The following is a 26,732-nucleotide window of genomic DNA, read 5'->3' as shown; positions in this document are numbered from 1 at the left end:
ACCATAAAATATACGAAACATAAAATTCGAAAAATGGGCGGAAATTTCTCCATAATTTTTCTCCAAATATTCACAATTCAAACTGACGTTCCGATATATATATATATAGGCTACATACACACACACACATACACATTTTTTTCTATTTTTTATTTCTAGTTATGATTATTCTCAACGCTTCCTTTTCTTACTGACAAGACAATAGAAATTATTTTTATCGTTTTAAACCATCCTTATCGAGCTTATATATATATATATATATTAAAAATAAAAATAAAAAAAATCGAGATTTGGGTGAGTGTCCCCATCATCGCCGTTACGTCACAACCCATACGGTACGTTATTGGTCGATGCGCGCGTGACGTCACAACAGACGACAGTTAAGTTGCTAACAGAGAACGTTAGCGTTTGCGAGACAGTCAGTCGAGAGCAGCAGACGTCAATTTGAACGTCTGCCGATAGGTCAGGTCTTTTTATCTAGTGGAAAAAAAAGAGAAACATTTTGATGGATGTGCTGTCGCTGATTAAAAGATGAAGAGACCAGACAGGCATTATTTGCTTTTTTTTTTTACCTTTATTTTCTTTTTTCGCCTTTTCTAACCCTCGTGTAAAGTCTTGGATATCGACTCGGACCCTTCTGCTTCCATTCCATACGTAAGAGGTGAGTTTTCATATAAATTTAACTATATTTAAGACATATGTTGCTTATTAAATAATTTTCCTTCTCATTTTTTTACGTCTATTTTTTTTCAAATAAATTTATTATATCTTCCTCGTTTCGTCTGTTTTATTTATTTTAATTTATCGAAATTCAGGTAAGTTTAAACTTTCCTTTAAAGTTTTTTCCTGGTTGTGGTTGTTCACTTTATACAATGAAAAGATTTTGTATAAATAAAGGATGAGGATCTAAATATATAAAGTTTATTAGAAGGATCTGTAATGTATAAGAATATAAGAAAACAACAGTAAGGAAAAAATGGTATATAAGTATAGTAGAAAAGAACTATAATTATAGTTAGGAAAAAGAAATTCTAAAACGCATAAAGGCCTATTAACCTTAGTAAGAAAGACCTATAATCTGAGTAAAATAGAAAGGCCTATAAACCCTATAATCTGACTAAAACAGAAAGGCCTAATATAGGAAAAAAAAACCTGTAATCTTAAGCAAGCAAGTTGAATCATAGCTATAAAACTTTAAATATGCATAACCTTTAAACTAAATCCTCCTTCAAACTGGCTAAATTTGTTTTGTTTTTTTTCTCCCTTCGTCTCTTTTATAATTAAGAATCCACTAACCTATATATACGTATTCGTTTCCTCATATATATAAACAAAATTACATTCTTAAAAAAATTAAATATTAACATAGAATTTTTATATATTTATTACTTAATTAAAATTAAACGTAATTGTTTGAATAATTTAGAAACGAATTCATAAAAACCGCTCGCTAGTTTTTAAAATTTACAAATTAAAAAGAAAATATAATAATAATAACACCAGGAAGAGAGAGAGAGAGAGAGAGATCAAAGTTAATAAAAAGTTAACTTCTCTGACTAAAGAAAAATTTTTTTTAATATTTAAATATTAATGACTTGATTAATAAAAATTTATATAAACCATGCATAATGCATTACCGTTAAAGAAAGGTATGTTTTAGATTGCTTTAGAGAAGTTTTTTTCATATTTAAATCAGTTTATTAAGACATTTGTTAATATATTCTGTTGGAAGACACGAATCGGCGGTTACTGTTACGGAACCTTTTTAAAATGATAATTCAAACAAAATTTATAAGTAATTTCGTAGCCTTCTCTATAGAAGATCTTATTAAGAGATGTATTTTTTTTAAATATATATATAATTCTTATCGATATTCTCTTATGAAAATAACTATATATATATATTTTTTTAAATCAAACAACCCGAATAAAATATATCATACATATATATATGTCAAAGGTACTGTTAAAGTTGTATATAATGATGTTTAAACTACCTACCAGATGTATAGTATGTGTACGGTTGGCATTATAACTGTGTTTCTTGATTGCGTGATTGCCTATAGAATACTTTTGCATGGCTTTCATGTCCCATTCAAAAAAGTTTACTGAACTATGCAAAAGGAAATGACGTTTCGTTTCAGTTGGTACGGATTGACAAGCAATGTGTTCCAATGGGGAAAAGTCATATCTAACAAACTGCATTTAATGCTAGGAAGATACATACGCATTCCTAACCTCTTTCGGCATTGTTAAGTCAACCAAGTGTATCTGACACTTTAACAACTCGCCTTTCAATTAAATCTTTACCTTTTTAATAAACTTTTGTTCGTTCTTTAGAAGAAGAAGGAGAAAAAAAAAGAGAGAGAGAAGGATAAAATTATGGAAAGTATTTAAAAATTTCCTAATTTTCTACATTTACCTCTTCCCATCGATATTTTTTGATTTTAATTTGCATAATTTCTAGAAGTCATCCAATTTACTTTGCATTACATTAATTTCTGATTTTTCGGTCTGTGCAAATCATTTATTTTAACTATGTTCTAACCGTTTCTCTTCAAAAATCTGCATTTTAAATCTTAAGATAACTTGGTTTATATTATTATATATTCTTTCTTTAAAAAAAAAATCTTTTTGCTTTTTAAAAAGTTTAAAAATTTAATTTTAATAATTCAATCAGCTTAGTTATTTTTTGATTAAAATGTTGAAAATAACTGTTATTAAATTAATTTTTTTAAGAAAAAGAATTTTTGTTAACCTACTTACGTTTATTTGGATTTGAAACATTGCCAAATAAAGCTATATATATATAGTTATTTATTTATTTATTATTTTTTATTTTCATTTTTTCTTATAAAGTACAGTAATAAATTCTTAAGATAATTAATAAATTATAGTCTCGTTCAAAATTTTTGCCAAAAATTCCAAGTAAAAAGAAAAATATACGAGAAAAAAAAATTTAATAATTTATTTCGTCTTTATAGAAACTTGTTCGGGTTTAATATATTAACACCAGAAATTTTTATTAAAAAAAATATGTAAGAAATGTTATAAAAAAAAAAAAGTAAAACAGATAAAATTTTACACTTTCATATTTCAATTATCGATTGATTTTTCATTTAAAAGCAAAATGTCTCGCAACTAAATAATCGTTCGGCATTTGGTTATTATAGAAACTGTTTGTTCAATTAATTCTTTAACTGAATGTAAACATAATTCTCTTTCCTTGTTAATTGCGAAATTAATTAACATGACATCTTGAGAAATTAAAAATTTGATTACTCTGATTATCTCGCCTCAGAAGTCGTGCAAGTCATTTCATTGATTCAATTTTATATCAGTATGCAAACAGTGACCAGTATTACATATATACTGTACTTTTTTTTTGAAAAAAGCAAACAATTTTACGTTTATGAAACTCATTTTTGGTTCCATAATGGAGTCACCCTTCTTTATAAGTCGATTGCTGCGATCAATCATACATTTTTGATCTTCTTATCACAATTCTTTTCTAGATAATAACGAAGCGTAGATAGAATCTCTAAAAATAAGCATATAATCACAACAATTACTAAACAGCACACCCACACATAAAACGTTCAGGCTTATTATAATACAGATTTAAAAGTCGAATTAAATTTCGTATTAACAATATAACGAGAATTTGACTTTGTAATTCGTTTCTTCGCATTTTTTTTATGTACATATAAATCCATATATGCGGTTTGAGTAATTTATAAATAAATATTTATGCAGATATACAATTCGGGAGTATATCTTGTAATCCTTGAATAGAATTGTGTGGTTCGGATGCGGATTTTTATATATGAAAATAAATAGATTGTATCGCCTTCCAGGAGGTCACGCTTTTCTGATTTCTAATTATAATCGTGTTTCTGTAAAGAATAAAATTCAACTTCCAAGAAAATTTCGAGATCGTGCGCTGTATGACGTGCATGACTCTATCGAAACAGTCACGGCATCAATCCTATATCTTGGTTGCACCTGCATCTTTCATGACTTATATACGGATATATGTTAATAAACACGTGTAAATAACCCCTTAGTATTTTTTAAGAAAGTGCTACGTGTACACTTCTTTTCAATTAATTCACAAAAAATGTCAAATTAAGTCAATAATAATTAGAAACGTTATTGTATTTGACACTTAATCAATCTTGTATGTTATACCCTAGTGAGAACAACTTAATTTAAGGTTTTTAATCAATGCTGTATTTTTATAAAGAGCTTTTGCAAATGTTTAAGCAGTTTACTTGCCATTTTTTTAAAGAAGTAAACGACTTTTAACAATTTTAAATATTATTTAATTAAAATATAATCCAGTAAAAACTGTACAACTAATAATGTTATTATTATTACTGCTAGATTATTTTAAAATTGAATTTAAAAAAATCTTTTTTTTTCTTTCTGTTAAAATTTTCTATTCTGAATCCTTTTAAGAATTTAAGGATTCAGAAAGTAAAATGGGATTATGAAGTTACAAATGTAGTTTTAAGAAAGTTTGATTCGCTTTTACTTCAAATAAATTATGCAAATGTTCTTTACAACAATTTAAAGGATTTTGTTTCATTAATAGTATCGTTATGTGATAACATGGACATTATCCTTCTGTTTAAAGGTGAAGCCTTCGAACGTCGAAGAGATAAAGTAGAATCCCGGATCTAAATCTGTAATACTGTTGTTTGATCACGTACTGTTTATATATCAAGCATTGACGACATCATCACTTGTTTCTTCATCCATCCAGAAAGTAACATTTCTCATCTGGAACGAATGAGCAAACTATTGTGGATCAGATTTGTATTTCTATTATGTTCACTGAAACTGTAAAAGTGTTTATTTGTATTTGAAATTTACTGAACTGTTAAAAGTAGATATAAATTGAAGTGTTTTCCACTTATCTCTTCGATTTTTAGATAATATCTATCGTTTAACTTAATCTTACCCACGTTGGAAATTCTGCAAATAGGTTACATAGCTTAATTTAGAAGATAAGCTTTTGTAAGAAAAAAAGTATTTTCACCCTTTTTTCGTTAGTTTTTAAGCCGTAAACTTGCTATATTTTTTCCCTAGTAATTAATTTACAGCATCTATAGTAATCTGTCTGGTAGATGTGACAAAAAATCGTTAATTAAAGTTATAATATATTAATCTTTTGTCCGTTATAATTTATTTATTATCTACTACATTAATTTATCTGAATAACTAACCATACGCAGTACTTAAATAATACAGAATAAGAATGAAAACAACATAATACATTTTCAATACTAAAGTCTAAGTACATAATAGAGTATTTATATATTAAATTATATAAAACCAGTTTAGAAATGCAGAATAAATACAAAAAATGCTGGGTAAATAATAATTTATAACAATAACAAGAGTATAGAAAGTACCGTGCAAACAACTGTTACATCATTGTTCTGAAGCCTACTTCAAAAATACCGTACTTCATTTCTATTCTTTATCTAATATTTGAACTTCATTTATCCTCTATTGTAACAAGAAATTGCTCTTTCGAAATATTCGCCTTTTATCTATCTTCTACTCTCTCTAGATTAGATATATTTTTATTATTGTTATAATATAAACACGAAAAAAAATATCTTAACTTATTTGGAGTGTTATAAAATAACGGAGAAAATTGACTTCAATTCCGAAATTATTATTATCATTATTTTCTTGAGATCTTAGACTGAAACTTAGATACAACTTTTATAAGTATGGAAGGATTTAAAATGTGGAAAATGTCCTTACTTATTCTTTCACTTTACTACGTAACATTCCAGAACGAAATCATTCAACACATCTGTGCAGTTCCTATCAATCGCATAGCTACTATTTCACGCCACATATTACCGTCATATCATTCCTAACATGAATTTATAACATAGTCAGCAGCCAGATAACGCATCTCCATCACCATCATACAAGTTTTATGTTTTTGTCTACCGCATATAAGTCTAGAGATTATAGTTCCATACATTAATGACAGAACTATCACATAGGCCATATACGAGGCCATCGCTGTATGACTTTCTCGCAAATCTTCCTAAACAACATCATTTCCAACACGCTACTTACACGTTAATTTCCGCAATTTTTATACGAGGGCTTACTGTTAACCGAAAATCCTCCTCTTTAAACAGAGGGGGAAAAAATCCTCATCAATCTCCATAAATTTTTTTTTCCTATGTTAGAAGAACGTCTTTCGGTTTATAATAATTTAAGCTTTTAATTAAAATGGTTTATAACTATTATGAGAAATATTTTTAGCTATTTAAAATAAACAAGAATTGATTAGTTGGCATTACGGAATTTAACTTTTGAGTAATTAATTCTGGTTCTAAAATTAGAAATCGGCATGAAGCGTGCGAAATGAACATTCTGATCAAACTTCGAACGTCACGACTGATCTGAATTCAAAATACACTTTTCGTGAAGTATGACATAAAATACGACTGAACTGTTTTACTTTTTATTGGCCCTACCTGTTTATATTAATGTTTCATAGCACGAACGTCGATTTAGTTTACGAATGAGAGAGAAATAATAAAAAAAATAAGCTGTACTGTACGTTACAAAAAGAACATTCTGTCAATACAATTTTTCTATTTGTACAACAAGTTTGAAAATAAATAATATAATAATTTAATAAAGTAGAGAGCGTAAAATTTAAATATTTCTACCTTTAATGACATTACTCGAATTCTACTTTGTTAACTGTTATAATTCAATTATATAAACGTCTGTTAACATAGTAAAATATTCGTAACGGTTTGCAGGTTTTATTTGGATGATAAAGTTGCAAATCTATTTTCATTTGTGATGCGGAGTAATAGGAGAAAACATTAATTCAAAGGAATTTTGCTACATTATAAACAAAATTTAAGCATATATAGTATCATTTGGTTGTTTTGTTCTCTGATGATCTCTCATCAGGAGAATATTGCTCGGAGCTCTAAAGTCATGAAAATTCTCCAGATGTCTCGCAAATCGAATTTCCGACAGATTGTTAGGAACTAGTTCTCTTTTAAGATACTTGTTCTCCAAGAAATAATTTTGTTATTAATTTTAATTTATAAACTGGAAATTATTCAATTAGTTTACTCATCGGTAAAAATTTCGCCAAAACTAATCTCTCTTATTTCAATTTTTTCCGTTTGTAAAGTTTCATCTGTTTATTCACTTAGTCGAATGATCTTTTTGGATTTTTTTTCCAGTTTAACTAGTTTAATGGAATTTAATGTTTGAAAAAATAATATATAAAGCTAATATAATGAATTTTTAACGTTTTCTTAAAGTCTTGGCTCATTTTCTTGTACTTTGGTCCTACTAGAAGTTTCTAAATCGAATTTTAAACTTTTTACTTTACGATCAAAAAATTACAATATCTTGATCTTTTTTCGGAGTATTTAATTCAAGATTTTGCACTTACTGAAAAATTTTATTTTTCTTAACTTTATATATGCAGTTTATATAGAATTTTTTATAAAAAAAAATTGTCTATTTATTTATCAGAAGTCGATCACATTGTTAAAGTTTTGTTGAATATTCAAGCGCAGATGTTTTTGATGATCCCTTGGACGAAAAACTTTCCAAAAATGTCATTTGGTGGAGCTCTATTAATCCCTCAGATAAAAATATGGATATCTAATGGCACCATCCATGCTTTTTTACCGACTACATTCGACCTAAATCGAACCATAATGGATCTTTAACAGATTATTATCATTTTTTAAAATTAACTATAATTTTCGTCTGTATCGAAAATAAAAAGAAGATATATTCATGCAAATTTTAGCTATACTAAAATTGTTGTTTTTAAAAATATATTATTATTTTCTTTCGTCCTTCCTCCCCTTACCTCTTTCATTTTATCTAACTCATTAAAAGTTTTGGAGCGATTAAAATTTTTTTTTTATTTTTATAAGCTAGAAAATTATTTAAGTTATAAAATGTAATATTTTCTGCTCTGCTAGAGAATCAACAAACCTTAATAAAGTAACTAAAAAATGATCTAAACCGGAACTAAATGTTCGAAATTACATTGAAGCAATAAGTAAGTGGAAAAAAATGTCACAGCTACTTGAAAAATATCTTAAGATTCTATAAATATAAGGTAGAGATTTATTAATTTTCCTTCTTTACCGTTTATGCCAACTTCATTACGTCTCAATCTTTTACCAAGGATTCTGCAGCGTTGACATATCTTCACCAATCTGTAGTTCATATTAATTTGTCGAGTTAGGGAAAGTTTTTTACTTTTCTCTAAAGTATTCCTAATCCTCTTTTCTATTTTCATTGGATTTTTGTATTCGAATATGAAAAATAATCACGCTAAAGTTTACATTTCATCTTCACCACCGGAAAATTATTTTAAGTCTAGATAATACGATCATTCTTTCATCTTTTTTCTTCCTGTTTAAATTTCTAACATTCTAAGTTGTAGAAAGATAAATCTCTACTGGTTTTAAAAGTCATAAAAATAATAATAAATAATATTAAAACTAATAAAATGAGCCACGGATTAATAAAAGCTTAAGCGATCGTTATTTAAATAATTTATCAGTTTTGTTAAGTGTGTATCCGAATTTCAAGCCAAACAATTTATTCCTTTCATTATAATTAACACGATTTATTATTATTTTTCCTAGTAATTAACATAATTTATTTCTTTTACTAATTAACGTATCAGCATAAATTAATATAGCTAACTGATTGATAATGATTTTAAAACAAAAGTGACAGCTTTGAGCGATAAACAAATTCCAAATCTGACAATTTATATTGCTGTTAAATGAAGGAGAAAAATCTTGTTAAAAATTTACTCCAAGTATATGCAATACGACTCCTTCTTAAGTTTTAATTTCGTATAAATATAACTTATATTTATATATATAAAAAAATGCTTCCGACAGATACTAGTTAGGACTTATTTATTATGTAAAATTGTTGTCTTTTCAGAGATATTTTCGCATTTCGCTCGAAAATTACCCGTGATTAGGCATTCCATCCTCAAACGAGACACAATTTATGTGACAATCCTTTATATCACCCGACACTAAAATAGCTGTTCTCTGAAGGATTTGCTTCAGCATGAAACTAATCAAAGAAAAGTATGAATATTTCATTTCTCTCGAGATTACTTTACTCATCTTTACACTCTATGCAAGTTTATGGTAATAACTTTTAACTTCTAAACGATAAGCAATTTCTGTCAGATAATTTGTGCATTCAGTTGATTTGTAATCGTTTTAATTAAGGACATTTTATATTTTTAAATTAAAAAAAATACATTTATATATAGTCTATACTGTAAATTGCATTTTTAAAAATAAAAAATGTTTATAAATTATTATTATTTTTCTAATTAAAATATTCGGAAGACAAAGTTATGATTTGTAAATGGAGATGTTGGCAAGAATACAAAAAAAAAGATAATAAAAATATTTTTTGTAAATAAAAAAAAGAAAAATTAAGAGGAAACTCGTAAAAATATTCTAACTTGGATACAAAATTGGTAAAATATTATATAATTTTATAAAATGTTGTTTATAAGAACGAATATATTTTGTTTAAAAGTAGAAAATTATTTGATTTACATTTTAAAATTTGTAAAATAAATTCTTTTTTTCCCTACAACTAGACAAAATGTAATTTTAAAATATTGTTATAACATCATATTTGTAGTATACATGCATACAAAAATTTATTGTCAAGACAAACGATGATTTTATTTTTAAAAAATTTAAAAATATATTTAAAAAACAATAAATTTCTGTTTTAAAATTTTATACTTGTATTATTCTAAAACAAAAAAAAATTTAAAGCATATATAAATCTCTGTACTGTACGATTTCCTGGTAAATGTTTAAAAACAAAAATATTATTATTATTCTATATATATAAATATATAGCTTTATAGATATATTTAGTAAATTTTTAGTTATAAAACCATAATTTCAATTTAGAAAATAGATTTTTTTTTTTTAAAGTTAAAGTTATAAAATCTTTCGCCGAACTTGTCAAAGTAGAAAATATAAAAGTGGTATATTTATATACCGTAGAGGATCTATATTAAAAATGTATGGCAGAGAAATACATTTTGGCATCATTAGCAATGGTCTATTTTTTATTTTATTCTATTCTATATTTTCTTGTAGATGTAACGCGTATTGTGCTCATATCCATTGTTCAATTTCTGGACATCAATAATTCTGAACAAAATCCGTTCTTTTCAGATTTTTCGCCATTCATCGAATATCAAATATGTTTCAGAAATCGAGTTTTTCGTGAGGAACCACGCTAGTAAATTGCATAACAGAAAATCTGGAACTGAATAAGAATTCAAACTAGAGAGTAAAACTAAAGAATGACGAATAACAAGACGTATAGAGAAATATATAGGCCTATATATACGAATTTCCAAACTAGAAATTAAGCTTTCGACCGGATAATAATAGTCTCGAAGTGAAAATAATCTTCTCTAAACCAGTGAGGTTTCTTGTTATATCGAATTCCATCTTAATGAAATAAATAAATAAAAAAGAAATAAAATTGCGTGCAACACATTTGCTTTTTCTTTTCTTTTTTACTTCATCACGTCGCATTGAAAGTATCAAATAACTTCTACTAAAGCAGTAAAGACAGTAAAGTAGATTTTTAAAGAAAACTGTGCATACCTTAAAATTCAAAGAGGCGCAAAGTGCCAGAATAGGATTTGCTTATTATCCGTTAATTAGCGGATAAGGTGACAGAATTCTGTGGAAAAAGAGTATAAAAATCTAAAAATAAATGGCGTAAAAATGAAGATAATGAGAAAATTGAAACTTTCTAAAAATGAAAAAGAAAAAAAAATAAGTCGTTAAGAATTTCTTTTTAATCTATAATCGTTTTATATAATATTTTAAAAGATCATTCGGGTAAATCTGTATAATTTATTGAAAGAAAAAGAAAAAAAGAAGATAAAAGATGTAGGCCTAAGAGAATCAAGTTATTCCTGCAACGATTCGTGAAAGACATAATGGATAAAGGTCTTGTAATAATCCTGAGATAGAATGCTATAAATGAGATTTGGAGCAGGAAAACGATGAACATGAGCAATTGGCTTGTGTGAGAACATTTGTACGATTTGGTATTACTATTGTATAGGATAATGACAGATAATGCATCCGTTGTTATTCGAATCTTAATAAACGTGAAGGACAAACCGGAATGATAATTGCTTAAAGAGATTCTTGTCTTTTTAAATATTTTATTTTTATTTTTTTAAATTCTACTTGTATACTTAAGAATGACGTTAAATAAACGGTTTCAAAATAATACAAAAGAAGAATTAGTTAGAATATTTCAACATAAAAATGATTAATGTAATATTAAAAATAAATTCAAAAATGTATGATGCAATATCCTATTTTGAAAGCGCTGAGGTGAGATTGTCAACATTTTTGATGTATAGAAGTGAGATTTGGATATGATGAACCGTGCATGACTCTTGAACAGATGTGCTATCTGGGAATTGATTGATTGATGCGAATGTAAGGAATGATGATATATTGAAACGTGCCATGTTAAACAGTATGTGATTTAAGATTGGCACCTGTATGTGTTAAACTGGTTTAGACGGGTCAGAACTCACAATAGACAATTATGATAATGCATAAAGGTAAAATGGAAGACGAGGAAAATCATGACCTTAAAAAAGGATCGCCTTTTTTTTCTCTATAGAGGATAAAATTCAATATGAATAAGAAAATGGCGAATTTTTAAAGAATTTTATAGGAAAAACATTTTTTATATTATTTATAATAATATAGCATAAAAATATGAGGTAGGGCTTAATTATGTATAATTTAACGATTATTATACTGTAGGATTAGTCCTGTTTTATGTAATATATCTAGGCCTACAAGGTCATAAAATATTTTATTAAAACATCGGTGATATTTATGGAACCGTGCTAACTTTTTATAACCGGTATGATAACTAATTTGCAATTTTTACTTTTTATATATGCAACTCGCGCAGGAAAATATTATAGAGGNAAAAACTAAGTAGGAGATAATTGCACTGATTTAACTGTTACATAAAGTTTGAGAATATAATAGCATTTGAGTTTTGTTGCATGTTAACTTGATCAAAGTTATCTCTCAAGAAACAGCCAAAAAAAGAAGAAAAAGAAAACACTGTGCTAGACAGTGTCTGTACAGAAATTGCCATGTATATATATATATATATATATTAAATTAAAATGTAAAAAATTTAATAAAAAAAAGTCATATTTAGAAAAATTAAATCAATCTAAAGTTAAAATAATTCTTTTTCTTTATTTTTTTCTTCTTCCTGTTAGGATATTTTTAGTACTTATTCATATCACATTGAAATGGCTGAATAATAAAAATAATTCTGCTGCATTTTTATTTCAAAATCTTACAATTTAATAAAGAATCACTTCTATTTCAACTTTTTTTAATGTATTTTTTTCGCTTTCATTTTTAACAAACGCTTTTCTTATTCGTTGACATTTAATGGAATCTTGAAACATTGGAATAATAAAATTTAACCCAACAATAAATGAAATTTTTCGGATTGTTTAACTCTGATTGGAATCAAATGGCAACTGAATGCATTGTCGATTAACCTTTGGATCCATTTCTAAGAATCCAATTTGCATTCTTCTAATTTTATATATATCAAATTTTTGTTTTATATACTATACATAAATTTTTATAAGTTACTTATGATTGTGATTTATAAAAGACATTTAATATAAGTATGATGGCAATTTGTAAAAGGGTTTTTAGATAGTATTTATAGACACAAAGATCCTTTTATGTTCTAAGTCTTAAAGATAAAGAAAAGTTTTCTTTCAGTAAACAAATACTACTAACAGATAGAAATAAGTAAATTAGAGAGTGTATTATTTTACTTTTGAATTTCTAAAATGCTTTAAAAAATTGATATTTTAAAATATTTTATTCGTTTATATAGCATGCTTTACTTTCTTCTTATCGATATCACTATTTTTAGATGAAATCAAATATTTACTTTTATAAATAATATATATTTTAATATGTACCCACAACTACAATAGGCTGTAAACATATCATTGCATTATTAGTTTATATATTTTTATAGATTATTGCATAAATAATTATCTTTAAAGCACTATCAATTTACAAAGTTATAAATATATTATAAATTCATCTCTTCCTGTTATATACTATGAAATTTTATATATAGTAGATTATTAATTAGATTGAAGGCTGTAATCTATACTTTCATGGAGACTTCCTCCGATCAATCAATATAAAATTATACACATATAAATTAAAGTGGAAATCAATATAGTATTAAATTAAATAAAAATACTATTTTCATTTTGATCACAGCTACAGTTTATCAGAAGGATTTATAGATTGTTGGCAACAATCTGGAACTTAAAAGAAAATAGATATATTTAATTGATCGATAATAATAATTCGAATAATTTATATAAAAAGATTATATAATACACTATATTTTTATTCTTTACGTCGATATTTTTATTTACAAACGTAAAAAAAACAAGTTGACATACCCTGAACTTCACTGAATTATTGAGTATGAGATATATTTTGTTTATAGTATAAATATGAGGCCCATTGTCAATAGCGTTTATGCACGTAGCCTGGGATAGTTTATACATCAGTTTTTATACTGTAAATCTAGAAACGTGCAGAAATTTATATGTATTCAGTTAGTTTTTCAAACAAAAAAGTAAAGAATGTAAAAAAACATATAGCTTATATACTGTAGTTTATATATTGTATTGAAAAAGTTTGCGTGAAACAAATAGTTTTTGTTGACATTACAGGAAAAGATTTACATTAATACTATATAAATATTTTTGGTTTTATTCACTTTGTATTTTCTGTATTCCATACTGAATACATCGTTTTCGAATTTTGAAGTACAACGATTTGCTATAAAGTCCCTATTGTTTGTAAATGCCACAGTCAACTGACAATGTCGAGTCTCGATTTAAACAAACATTCTTCTTTAACCGGGTATTTTTATATATAGAATAGCCCAGATGAACATCTTTAGAGAAGAAAAAGAAGAAACAGAAAAAAATCAGGTAAAAAAACTTATGAATTGTGGCACAAGATTGGACTTTAAGCTGATGTTCCTATAAATCTCTTTATTTGCTTGTTTATTTTTTACTTTTTAAGAAAATAGTTTGTTATATATATATATATATCAATTGTGACATATTGTCATTCTTGTTAGATTTATAACTTTAAAGATGCTAGAATTTGGAAATATCACCAAATACCGATTTTTCAGCTTTAGAAATGTCATAGAAAGGGAACGACTTGATACCAGATATACATAATAAATTTATATATATATATGCTAACGCTATTTTACGCGTGAAGCTTTTTTATACGGCAAAAAACATAAATTCTATAGAATAAAAGAAAAAAAAAATCATTTTTGTTTGTTTTAATTTCGTCTCAAATCAGTCGATATTTTCGAAAATAAAAACGATAACTGTCAAGATTGGTGAATACATTTCTATAAATGGACATGACTGCAAACCATGTGAGGCACACATATTGCCCGTTACCATGGTGACATGACGTCACTGGTGTAGCCAAGCTTTCGTCTTCAGGCGAAGCGCCGAAAGCAGTAATCGATGCTAATGGCAGATTTTTGGCCACCTCACAAGAAATATTTGGACTATCTGTTGGCTAGTCGAGATTGTTTTTTTAACCTCTTTTTTTTTCTGTTTTCTCATCATAAACATTTCAATTTTCTTTAATTATTAAACGAGTTAAAAACCGGTCCTAATTCAATTACCTTTCATCGGTTGATACAAGCTGGAAAAAGTGCTGTATTTGCAATATAGCTTATATATATTTGCTCGTATTCTTGGCGGTTATTTTAAAGTAGGCGATATCCGTCAGTCTCTCCGAGTGTATTTTAGAAACTTAAAATAAACATTAATGTTTTAGATAAGCGTAATGTTCGAGGAACGGGGACAATGCAGTGCCTGATCTATCATTAAAGGAGTTTTGACAGTCACCATTCATTGTCAAAAGTTTTTTTAAGTCTACGTTATTATCGAAATAATTTAGTTTTGTTTGTATTTTTTAAAATTATTTATTTATTCGTAAATGTTAAAATATTCAAAATGATTTCGTTCAACATCGTATAGTAAGTTAATCATTTTGTTTCTTCTTATTTGAATATGAAAAATCGCTGTTAGGAAATTCTTCTTATTCAATCCGGATGGTGGTAATTTAGATGTGGAACGGCCTTTAATCGTCATTTTTAGCCATGGCGTATCAACTGGAAGGCCTTTATTACTGAATACTCTCGAATCGTATTCACTGCAGGACTGAGAAAGCTGTCGAATGAACTTCCTCTCTGATCCTATCACCTAATGGTAAAATAAACATTTAGTCTTCGGCTATTTACTGAGCTGTCATTCAACTGAGCATAGCCCGGATCTGCCTTTATTTCTGTACAGATGACGTTCTACGTAGACCTAGTACCTGTCAAATGTCCAATTAATAGAAATTCTTCATTCTTGCTTTATAGTTTTGTTACATAACTCGCATTAAAGATTTTACTGACACAACAAAGCCACACCCAAGACCATTTTTTAATCAGTTTTTTCCCGCTTCTATTGTACTGTAACAGGATATTCTCGTGTAAGTTTTGAGTTATTCTTGTTTTTTTTCTTCTTTTTTTTTAAAAAAAAAAAAGGGGACAATGTCATCGACTTCTGAGTGAACGTCTGTTTTTCTAATCCAGCCTAAACAGATGTGTGGCAGATCCAGAAGTGTTTTACAGCTGAGGATATTTCCCAGCCGCTTAGTTTTATGTTGAAGTTTGGCGTATAAACGTTTACACTGCATCCACGTCTTTCTATCGGTCAGGTGGACAGCCGTGAGTCAGGGTTCCTGCGGGCAATCTGCCGGCTTAAGTCCCCGTCCTTACTTTTATTGCTGGCAAGTGTAATGTCAACATAAGGCTATGAGTGGCGACGTTTACTTTAGCGAGTGGCATTTCTGCTAAAGTTTCGCTAACGTGTTGCGTCGTAAAGAAAGATATCTCGCATCTAACTCCATATTTTTCTACACTTTATAAATATATTATACAAAACTTGTGCATTTCGGCTTAAAAGTTGTTATCTTAGATGTTTTTGAATATTTTTTTTTTCCTTCACCTTACCTATTATTACATGGTTAAAATCCCTTTCATATGATTCATCGATTTTTATATCTTTTATGTTAGCTTCGATTATCCTTTCGAGTACAGTCGAAGATAACGTAAAAGACATAAAAAAAAAATAAAGACAAACATAAGAGAAACTATAACAACCTGAAACCCAACTTTAAAAAGAAGAAATCTTAACATAGGCTAAGCCATTAGACGACATATATTTTATGTTATCTTTTACCTTAAAATAAAAATTTAAGNAATAAAAAAAAGGGGACAATGTCATCGACTTCTGAGTGAACGTCTGTTTTTCTAATCCAGCCTAAACAGATGTGTGGCAGATCCAGAAGTGTTTTACAGCTGAGGATATTTCCCAGCCGCTTAGTTTTATGTTGAAGTTTGGCGTATAAACGTTTACACTGCATCCACGTCTTTCTATCGGTCAGGTGGACAGCCGTGAGTCAGGGTTCCTGCGGGCAATCTGCCGGCTTAAGTCCCCGTCCTTACTTTTATTGCTGGCAAGTGTAATGTCAACATAAGGCTATGAGTGGCGACGTTTACTTTAGCGAGTGGCATTTCTGCTAAAGTTTCGCTAACGTGTTGCGTCGTAAAGAAAGATATCTCGCATCTAACTCCATATTTTTCTACACTTTATAAATATATTATACAAAACTTGTGCATTTCGGCTTAAAAGTTGTTATCTTAGATGTTTTTGAATATTTTTTTTTTCCTTCACCTTACCTATTATTACATGGTTAAAATCCCTTTCATATGATTCATCGATTTTTATATCTTTTATGTTAGCTTCGATTATCCTTTCGAGTACAGTCGAAGATAACGTAAAAGACATAAAAAAAAATAAAGAAAATAATAATAAAAAAGAACCTGTTTAATTAAAAAAGCTGTTAAATTTAATAATAAAGAAAACAGAGTATTGAAAATGTAAAACTTTAATCTCAATTTTTATTAATAATAATCGGAATATTTTGTGGTTATAGCCAATTTCTTTTGCTAGACTTTGTAGATTCATATAATGTTGACTGTAGTTATTTAATGTAACAGCTTTTCTTGATTACATCCTTTTTATTTTTGAAAACGATGGCAGAATATTTTTTTATACCTTTTCCATCAGAACAAAAGTCTTGATTTCAAAACAAAGATGCTCAATATGATAATTTTTTTTCTTTTTTTTTCTGCTTTGGTGGATTAGGAGAGAGGAAAGTGTCATCAATGACATTGGATAGTCAGCTAGACATCAGAAAGGAACGTTCTCTATTCATTCAAGAACTTGATCGTTTCATCTTCTGCAGAAACGCCCTCGGGGTATCTTCTGTTCACAACGAACAAACGGAACTTGATAAGATGGTTTCTTCTTTAGCTAGATCAGTAAAATATGTCGCTCTATGCAGCGAGAAAAACGTTTGCTTTTTAAAAGAACTTCCAGCCCCCAATACTCTACTGGAAGAAATACAAAGAATTAATCTTTTGTACTTGGGGAATTTTAAGTTTTGGAATTTTTACTTTTAAATTAAAACTCGTTTCGGTTGATTGTTATCTTCTAAACTTTCTCAGCTAATTTCAGACGTGTGTGTCTCTCAATAATATATATATATATATGTATGTATATATTTTCCTTTTACTTATTTAAAAAAGAAGAAGAAGAAGAAAAATCTTGTAAAGCAAATAATATAAATTTATATTTAGTAAATAAATAAAATCTCGTTTGTCTTATAGAAAGAACTTCTATCTGTAAACTTTAAATTCATCAGATTTAATAATCTATATTCACTGTGAAATGTTTAGATGGGTTTAAACCGAATTTCTCTTCTTTTATCTTGTTTACTATTATCAAATAATATTATGATGCTTAAATTTTATTAGAGTAGACATGTTGTTGTAAATTTATAAAAGTAAAGTTTGATATATATATATATAGTTTTAAAACTGAATAATAAATTATATGTTAAATCCCTTTCGAATTGTTATTAGAAGATAGAAATAACAATAAGACAACTCTTAATGTTTGAATAATTAAATATGCTTAATCATATGATAAAGATTTGAATTAGTTCAAAGTTATTATTGCCGATCTAAAATTAAATCACCAATCCCTATAGGTTCGACTAATTTGGTTTCTACATTAAGAATGTTACAATGTTTAGTTTTGATAAACGAACTAAAATCGGATTTATTCTTTCTTCTTCTCCCTTCTTTTACTATTTTTCTCTATTTTATTGCTTTTTTCAATATTTTACTTCTTTTTTTTTTATTTATTTTCTTTTATTTCTTATGAGCTTTTTACTATTAAATATTTATTTTTCGATTTTATTTATAATTTAAACGTTACTTACAGTTGCTTTAATTAAATATCTATGATTTAAATGTCTATTACAATAACTATAATGTTTAAATATTTATCATCTAAGAGTGTATTACCGGTAGCTACAATAATTAAATATTTAAATACCTATTATGGTAGCTTGCATTGCATTTATTGTAGTAAACTATTAAAAATAGGCTACAAAAACCATTATATTGCTATTTTAATCAAGATAAAAGCGTAAAACTCCGCCCAATTTAGTGAAATTCCAATTTGCTAACTTATTAGGAGATGGAGCTGAACTTATTTGACTTTCCAGTTAATCACCATCCTTCTGTGTGACAAAGCTGAGTAAAATTGTTCGGCATTTCCCTTAAACAAATAAACAAAACACTTCACTTGTTTTTGAATTTTAATATAGAAACTAATATTAAAAATTAAATTAAAATATAAAAATAACAATAAAAAATTCTTTACTAATAACCGATTTTCATTAACGAGCTACTCTTTTTTTCTTTCCTTTAAAAATAAAAAAAAAATGCCAATATTTTATAACTTAAAAACATTAATCTGTTGAATTTTCTCGCTAGGTCAGACTCAATGCTAAATAAGAAATCACGATTTAGGAGCTTCCTATCGATAATTCATCATTATGCATTAAAGTTTTAAGAGTAGTACGCTTGGATACATTCCCCATCTCACTATATGAACACTTTCATTAACAGAATTCTGTTTCCATGAAAAGATAATTCAAAATTTCTGGTTGAATATTCACGGTAATAAGTGCAATAGACCTATATCTTACGGAAAATTCCTCCATACTAATAATTTGATTTCTTCTTTCGGAAGATTCTTTTTTTTTTTTTGTTTCTATTCTGATACCGGCTTTGTGCAGATCTCTATTTATTTACTTTTTTTTTTTTTTACTTTTTAAATTTAAAATATCTTCCTCAGTAACCATTTTTAAAATTATAAGGTTTAATCAAGATATTTACATGTTATTTTTTAGCAGAAAAATGATGTGAAATGTTAAAAAAACAGAAAGCATTTCTTAGATATTCATTAGAAGGAAATAGGATGCAGATGATATCTATCCATCATAGGTTAAAGCTTAAATTCTTGCACAATTAGAAAGTTTTCATAAACAATTTAACAGGTTAAAACCGTGGAATGTTTTTTTTTTTTTTTATTTTTTGGAGAATTTCTTGAAAACGTTTAATCCTCGGAGTGAAGACAAAATATTACATTTTTTATTTGGTGTAGCTCTGTTGGATAGTAAGGCAGTAATGAGTCATAAATTTTCATATTGAAGATAACGAGATGGTGGGCAGAGAGCGTTGACGAGATAAGTCAACATTACAAAATGAAAGTTTTTCTGATGTTAGTAAAAATTTATCTCTTCTCTTCCCACAAATTAATAAGGCAAAGTAAACTTTTGTGTCGTAACAACCTTTTTAATTTCAACAATGTCTGCACTTTTCGTGACTTTTCATTGATAGAGACAAATTGTGACATATTTATGGTACGAAAGAATTTCGATAATATTAAGCGACGATTCTCCAAGATATTAAAACTTATAAATAGTTTTGAAAGCTTAATAAGGACGTAGAGTCTTCGAGAAAGTTTGAAAACAAAACCGAAAAAAAATTGTGTTTATTGCTTATTAGTAGAAGTTTTCTTTGCTCTTTTCTTTATGGAAAAAAATGCAGAGATCATTATTGCTGTAACAAGAATACTTTAGCCAAAATTAATAAGGCTTTCTGATCCATGTTTTCATTCTTACAGAAAAGAGTATTAAAGACGTTGTATGTTTGTGGCATGCTCTCTAAAGATCTAAAAAAAACAGTAGTTAAAATCAACCAATTTGGATAGAAATGCACGTTCTGGAAGAGTTTACTTCACTATTCTTAAAATGAAACAGGATATAATTAATACCCAGTTAATTAGTATTTTTCATGCAGATCTTTAAGAGTAACTTTACGGTTATAGTGATAATATAAAGGAATTAGAACTTACAACGAATAATTATAATAATGAAGAATCGTTAACAAAAAATCATACTACAACGTTTTAGATGGAAAAGTATCATGAAATGTGAAAACAAAGATTAGAAACAATTAAAAAGTATAATTTAAATATAGAAAAACTTAGTCTGCATTAAGTGAAATGAATGAATGTATGGAGAAGAGTCTTTAAAGAATAAACTCGATGATAATCTATATAATGAAAAGATTATATATGAGATAAATTTTATTGCAATCAATAAAGTGATATTAAAAATTCACAGGAAAACATTCAGTCATTTTGATATAATTTACAAGAAAAATATAATGAAATGGATGTAAATTTGTTGATAACTTTGGAAAATGTAATAATAAATTTGATGGATATTAATCTTTAATGAAAAAAGTCTACAATGAAATTCAATACATTAAAAACCAAAACCAAAAATAAACATATTTTATATTAATGAAAAAAAGAGAAAACTTATGAGAAAAATCATATGATATGTAATTTAATAAGTTGATGTTGTTTTCAAGTATCATAATATATTCTGTTGCAAATGGCGATAACTTCAAATAGTGAAACCTATAGACCTGACATTGCGGTAAACATACAAACCACAAAAATCTTATTAAATCTTAATAGTTCTACATGATGATAAATAGGTAAAATTCCATTCAAAGAGTATTTAGTAATGGTATAACTGGAAGAAAATCATTTTTCTAACAAGTAAATTTAATTGGTAATTTACAATGAGAGCGCCTACCCTATATAAATTTGATGAAAGATAATCTAGAAGGAATCTAACCTACAGCAAATAAATTTGATGGCAGTTACAAGGAGTGTAACCTACAACAAATTTGATGATAATCAATAAAAGAGACCAATAACAAATTTTATGGTGATGAATAAGTAGGAACTCGCAACAAATTAGAACATTAATTTTATTTCTCTTCCTTTTTTTTGTACTTAGGAAAAAATTATATGCAATTTATCTTCCTTTATAAAGATAATTTTTTAGTGCACAAAGAAATATAAATGAGGGCTTGGATTAAATATAATTTTTAGTAAGCAAAACTGTAATGCGCGTAATAACAAGAGCGTAATGTAAATTATTTAAAATTATACCTATATAATAACGATAATTTTCATTTATTTGCAGGTTTTAGGCGCATGCAATTCTTTATTTATACAAAAATAAGTTTCAGTTGATGCAAACCTACGACAAATTTGCGACAAATAATAATATAATATACAAGGAAGAAATCTTGTATCAAGTAAAGCTGATGGTAATCTACAAAGACGAAGAACTTACAGCAAATACATTTGATGAATGATAATCTAGAAGGAGGCTGACATACAATAAATAAATTTGATGATAATCTACAAGGAAGAAAACCTACAACCATATAAAATTGATGGTTATCTACAAGGAAGATAATCTGCAAAAAAAAAAAAAAAATAATGATAACAATCTAAACGAAGAACCTACAAGAAAATAAATTGACGGATAAATCTACAAAGAGGAGAGAAGTTAGAATAAAATAAATTGATGGATAAATGTACAAGTAGGACAACCTAGAACAGACAAATTGATAATAATCTACAAACTTCAGAACCTACAATATTTATTGCACGAAAGTCGTTTCTATCGAGAGAGATCTTAATTGCTCACTTCCTGCCATGCATTGATCTTTGTTCTGCCGAATTAATTTCTAAGTTTTACAATAGTTTTCTATAGTAATTCGTATGTTTATAATTTCAAGTTAGTCAATAGATGTAGATGGTTGAATTTGAGGATAGCGAAAACGGAAATTGGACCCGTTGCACAGCATTGTTCGCTAACTCGCACACGGTCGGCGTTAATTACAAGATTGATGAGAACCTAGTAGACGGACCCCTAGTGTTGGTGGTGACATCTGCTGTGAGATGGCGAAAATTAATCTGTCCAGAGTAATAATTGCAGCGGATCCCTGCTGTGCCGTCTATTGTCATCACTCCCTGTTTCCGGTAGGATTTTTCTAGAGGAAATTTTAAATTAAGTAGTTTCCTTATTCAGCCGCTTGTAGCATATAGATATGGAAAGATAATATCACCCAGCAGGTACGGAATAAAGATGAGAACAATATAAGACAATATTAAACCCTATATCACTCTAAAAGACAAGAGAAGCGGTTTATGAATGGGGGTGAAGTAAAATTATCTTTGTCGAATCTTTCAATTTATTGATTTTACATTTTATATTTTATTTATAAATATAAGCTGTATATCTATTTCTTTTTTTCATCTCGGTGAAAACCAATTTAACAAGGCACCGACACTAAAAAGTTGGTTTGAGAGAATTGAGCTTTTGTTTACGTCCAATAAACAAAAAATAAATCATTGAACAAAAGTACAGTTCGGCCGTTTACGAAGAAAAATACGTGATAAATTTTCTTATATATTGTAAGTGACGTGTTCATGCCATGAATTGTCCTAAATGTCAACTTTGATTTCGTTATCGGCTGTCCACCATTTGTTCTACCTCTGGATACAATTGCATTCCTGCTATTTCTCATCCGCATCACAAACATCGTCATTGGCATTCCAGATAAATGCATCCGAAATGTTGTCGATGGAATTGTTGCAACCTTTCTGAATGGAGTCACAATATAATACCAATGATGCAAGGATTGACATTCCTCACGAGGTTCGTACGGAATTAGTCATCCAACCTGATCAAAACCAAAGGATCTCTTGGGAATGCGCTTTCTTTCTTCTCAAGTATTCTTTGTCTTCCACTATATCAACTTATCTGATTTTCTCGCTTAATTATTTTCTGAAGAAATTGGAAATTACAAAAACTCTCATTCTTTAAAAAAAAGAGCAGAAAGGTGTAGCGAACACTTATCTCTTCTTATCATTTTGGAATATTTTAAAGTGTTCCACTTATATATATAAAAAAATCAACCTTTATAAATGCAATTGAGGTACTAATAAGTATTTTCTAACATTCATTTACGCCTCGTTACACGTTAAATTAAAATTAATTCCCCAAAGTGGACCCGAACGAGTATAGTGTGAAGTTTGTGCAACATTGTCGAAACCACTTCAACATTATCTATTCTAGTCCCCCTCTTTTTTTTTATTTTTATTTTTTTTAAACCGAGTCACGAATGTTTTACTCCTTAAACCGTGCTAAATTGCTATTTTTCTTACATTCTGTGTCATGCTTAACTATATCCGGAATGGAATAAATCGTCTAGGACACATGATTAAGGGATATTGTTTATCCAGATCTTAGTGCTGATGGCAGAATTAATGGAAAAGATTCGGGAAACCTGATTTGTAAGTTTGCTTTTCATTCTAATAGTGATGACCAAACAAAAGTGCTGGAGGAAAATCTCGTTTGTGGTAACACATAATTAAGGGGGTGGTTAAAGTCAACAAAGATATGGGGGAGAGTTAGTGTCCTCGGGGGAACCTAAAGTAATTCTGTAGATTTACGAAACGTAAATAAATTCCCTTGTGGTATTTATCGATAGCAATATTTCCTAGCTTTTAAAATACTTAAATGAACATCGAAAAATGTTAAACTGAACCGTGGCTTATATATCTTACAACGATTATCTTGATTACTAGAATGTTTTCTCCCTTTTTTTTTTTATCTGAGAAAATTGATTGTAAGAGGAGACTTAATACCTTTCCTTGATTAATTATTCTCTGTGAAACGTTTAATATAGGTGATTTCGCTTTCTTTAATGGATTTCTCCTAAATACGAAATTTTCTTTTNAATAAAGTGATATTAAAAATTCACAGGAAAACATTCAGTCATTTTGATATAATTTACAAGAAAAATATAATGAAATGGATGTAAATTTGTTGATAACTTTGGAAAATGTAATAATAAATTTGATGGATATTAATCTTTAATGAAAAAAGTCTACAATGAAATTCAATACATTAAAAACCAAAACCAAAAATAAACATATTTTATATTAATGAAAAAAAGAGAAAACTTATGAGAAAAATCATATGATATGTAATTTAATAAGTTGATGTTGTTTTCAAGTATCATAATATATTCTGTTGCAAATGGCGATAACTTCAAATAGTGAAACCTATAGACCTGACATTGCGGTAAACATACAAACCACAAAAATCTTATTAAATCTTAATAGTTCTACATGATGATAAATAGGTAAAATTCCATTCAAAGAGTATTTAGTAATGGTATAACTGGAAGAAAATCATTTTTCTAACAAGTAAATTTAATTGGTAATTTACAATGAGAGCGCCTACCCTATATAAATTTGATGAAAGATAATCTAGAAGGAATCTAACCTACAGCAAATAAATTTGATGGCAGTTACAAGGAGTGTAACCTACAACAAATTTGATGATAATCAATAAAAGAGACCAATAACAAATTTTATGGTGATGAATAAGTAGGAACTCGCAACAAATTAGAACATTAATTTTATTTCTCTTCCTTTTTTTTGTACTTAGGAAAAAATTATATGCAATTTATCTTCCTTTATAAAGATAATTTTTTAGTGCACAAAGAAATATAAATGAGGGCTTGGATTAAATATAATTTTTAGTAAGCAAAACTGTAATGCGCGTAATAACAAGAGCGTAATGTAAATTATTTAAAATTATACCTATATAATAACGATAATTTTCATTTATTTGCAGGTTTTAGGCGCATGCAATTCTTTATTTATACAAAAATAAGTTTCAGTTGATGCAAACCTACGACAAATTTGCGACAAATAATAATATAATATACAAGGAAGAAATCTTGTATCAAGTAAAGCTGATGGTAATCTACAAAGACGAAGAACTTACAGCAAATACATTTGATGAATGATAATCTAGAAGGAGGCTGACATACAATAAATAAATTTGATGATAATCTACAAGGAAGAAAACCTACAACCATATAAAATTGATGGTTATCTACAAGGAAGATAATCTGCAAAAAAAAAAAAAAAATAATGATAACAATCTAAACGAAGAACCTACAAGAAAATAAATTGACGGATAAATCTACAAAGAGGAGAGAAGTTAGAATAAAATAAATTGATGGATAAATGTACAAGTAGGACAACCTAGAACAGACAAATTGATAATAATCTACAAACTTCAGAACCTACAATATTTATTGCACGAAAGTCGTTTCTATCGAGAGAGATCTTAATTGCTCACTTCCTGCCATGCATTGATCTTTGTTCTGCCGAATTAATTTCTAAGTTTTACAATAGTTTTCTATAGTAATTCGTATGTTTATAATTTCAAGTTAGTCAATAGATGTAGATGGTTGAATTTGAGGATAGCGAAAACGGAAATTGGACCCGTTGCACAGCATTGTTCGCTAACTCGCACACGGTCGGCGTTAATTACAAGATTGATGAGAACCTAGTAGACGGACCCCTAGTGTTGGTGGTGACATCTGCTGTGAGATGGCGAAAATTAATCTGTCCAGAGTAATAATTGCAGCGGATCCCTGCTGTGCCGTCTATTGTCATCACTCCCTGTTTCCGGTAGGATTTTTCTAGAGGAAATTTTAAATTAAGTAGTTTCCTTATTCAGCCGCTTGTAGCATATAGATATGGAAAGATAATATCACCCAGCAGGTACGGAATAAAGATGAGAACAATATAAGACAATATTAAACCCTATATCACTCTAAAAGACAAGAGAAGCGGTTTATGAATGGGGGTGAAGTAAAATTATCTTTGTCGAATCTTTCAATTTATTGATTTTACATTTTATATTTTATTTATAAATATAAGCTGTATATCTATTTCTTTTTTTCATCTCGGTGAAAACCAATTTAACAAGGCACCGACACTAAAAAGTTGGTTTGAGAGAATTGAGCTTTTGTTTACGTCCAATAAACAAAAAATAAATCATTGAACAAAAGTACAGTTCGGCCGTTTACGAAGAAAAATACGTGATAAATTTTCTTATATATTGTAAGTGACGTGTTCATGCCATGAATTGTCCTAAATGTCAACTTTGATTTCGTTATCGGCTGTCCACCATTTGTTCTACCTCTGGATACAATTGCATTCCTGCTATTTCTCATCCGCATCACAAACATCGTCATTGGCATTCCAGATAAATGCATCCGAAATGTTGTCGATGGAATTGTTGCAACCTTTCTGAATGGAGTCACAATAT

The 26,732-nt window shown here is 28.0% G+C and overlaps 1 long non-coding RNA gene across 4 annotated transcripts in view; it reads left to right on the top strand.

Moving 5' to 3' along the window:
• The first annotated feature begins 397 nt into the window (after positions 1 to 397).
• LOC111629029 overlaps positions 398 to 26,732 on the top strand; it is a 74,487-nt gene continuing 48,152 nt past the window's right edge. For 2 of the 4 annotated variants that reach the window (XR_002757265.1, XR_002757263.1), the window contains exon 1: positions 399 to 661. This is a non-coding gene — a long non-coding RNA (uncharacterized LOC111629029). Of the gene's footprint in view, positions 662 to 8,991; positions 9,144 to 26,732 lie in introns of all 4 variants that reach the window. The other 2 variants (XR_002757264.1, XR_002757266.1) reach the window with 2 other exon arrangements.

The sequence above is a fragment of the Centruroides sculpturatus genome, unplaced genomic scaffold (assembly GCF_000671375.1).
Source record: "Centruroides sculpturatus isolate CEXI.00-Female unplaced genomic scaffold, Cexi_2.0 scaffold524, whole genome shotgun sequence".
In the NCBI taxonomy this organism is placed as follows: domain Eukaryota; kingdom Metazoa; phylum Arthropoda; class Arachnida; order Scorpiones; family Buthidae; genus Centruroides; species Centruroides sculpturatus.
The sequence above is the reverse complement of the archived record's forward strand: the minus strand, read 5'-3'. Positions and strand labels throughout refer to the sequence as shown.